Source organism: Oryzias melastigma, linkage group LG1 (assembly GCF_002922805.2).
Source record: "Oryzias melastigma strain HK-1 linkage group LG1, ASM292280v2, whole genome shotgun sequence".
NCBI lineage: Eukaryota > Metazoa > Chordata > Actinopteri > Beloniformes > Adrianichthyidae > Oryzias > Oryzias melastigma.
The window spans coordinates 21,267,746-21,269,434 of NC_050512.1; the positions used below are offsets into that span (position 1 = coordinate 21,267,746).

The 1,689-nt window shown below is 37.7% G+C and overlaps 2 protein-coding genes across 2 annotated transcripts in view; one reads left to right on the forward strand and one right to left on the reverse strand.

Moving 5' to 3' along the window:
• Nucleotides 1–1,689, reverse strand: part of gtf2e2 (general transcription factor IIE, polypeptide 2, beta) — a gene marked incomplete in the record, with an annotated part of 12,832 nt that overhangs the window by 3,178 nt on the left and 7,965 nt on the right.
• smim18 (small integral membrane protein 18) overlaps nt 1,463–1,689 on the forward strand; it is a 5,624-nt gene continuing 5,397 nt past the window's right edge. The window contains exon 1 of the mRNA XM_024289769.2: nt 1,463–1,656. The gene's annotated coding sequence lies outside the window, so the exon portion shown is untranslated. The remainder of the gene's footprint in view (nt 1,657–1,689) is intronic.

The window sequence follows — 1,689 nt, forward strand, 5'->3', positions numbered from 1 at the left end:
TTAAAATAAAGATTTATTAATGTCATGGTTAAGATTAAAATTGATTTGGCAAACACATATGAAAACATCAGCAAGAAAACATTATCAAAGACTGACCTCTTTCATTTTTTTATCTATTTTAAAAGCGTTCTCAGCTTTCTTTTGATTATGATTATCGCATTTTTAGCCAAAATAAAAAAAAAAAAGTTTTTTAGAACAGTTTCTCAAAGGTCGTGGAGAAATTACCCTTTAGAAAAACAGCTGACACATCAGTCCCATTTCAATGCATCAGCTTTATTTAAATAAATCTAACCGAACTTAAAAGGTAACCTAACAGCAAAAATTGAGGCTGACTCCACCCACAGCCGAAATGTGAAAATCCAGTCAGAGAGGTGGGGCTGGGGAACAGGACTGTTGTCATTACTGGAGCTGCAGATGTGGAACTTAAATGGTTTGACCAATCAGGAAATTCAAATGTAATACCACGGTTCAACCTGTAGGGCGCAGCACACAGACAGTTTTTAACTACATTTTCAAGAATTAAACACATTTATTTACATTTTTCAAAAAATTTGGCAAAGACCAACAGAAAAAAACAAAAACTACGAAGTCCAAGACTATCTAGTGCCCTGGATTTTAAAAGCAGTTCAGACACCATTCTCACTACTTTACTTTCGTTGGCTAAACGTCGGATATGACGTCACAGATTTCAGGAAGTGAAAGTCGAATCAAAAGGAACATTTCATGACGTCTATTTATAAATCCACTGTGTTCTGATGATGAAAATGAGGATTGTTTATTAAAAAAATATGTTTATTTCGTAAAAATTGTTCCACCGCAATGCATTATGGTCTATACTCGCTATTTTAGTGAGCATGATGCATGCTAGCTTTTCGCAAAGACTTCAGGAACATTTCTAGTGCACTCGACTTTGGAATAGTCGATTTGGACAACACTAGAAAATGGCGAAGAAATTCAGACATAGCCTATTTATTTACAGGTTAATGCATCAAAATGGAGTGGAGCTTGTGGCCCGCCCACATTTTTTCTACAACACAAATACGATCTTTTTCAATTGGCATATTTTCATCTACTTCTGATTCGCTACAATGTGAATAAAAGAATACTCAAAAAGGCCATTTTAAAACTAAATTTTCAAAATAAAAGTCCTCTGTCAACAGCAAAATGCCACAAGAACACATTTAAAACTTCAAAAGCTATTTTTTTTTATTCCAGTGGGTCTTAAAAAAAGGGTCCTCTTTTGTTTTTTACATTTCAAAAAACAATGTATTTGCTTTTATTTTACCTTTTTAAGCCATTGCTCTGATATGACATGAATATTAGCCAGATCTGTTTCTTAAAAACTGAACGACTCGTGAATGATTCAGGCTGTGAGCAGGAGCCTCTGCAGCTTTAAGCTGCTCAGGAGGCGGGACGTTAAGACGATGACAAGTCAGCTAACAAATGGAGATGAGGCGGAGGTAAAGAAGAGGTGGCGGGGGTGTTCAGCTGCAAGGAGTGGCGAAAGAGGAGGAGGAGTGCATGGGGACGACTGAGAGCGCATGACCGAACCCAAGACGAGTGCAAGCTGAGAAGAGGGGAATACCGACAGACAGGTGGAGCAGAGAAAAGAGGAGAGCATCTTCTGTCTTACATCTGGAAGGCAGAGCCACACAGGTGAGTCTGCATGTTGCTGTGTAAAGGATTCAG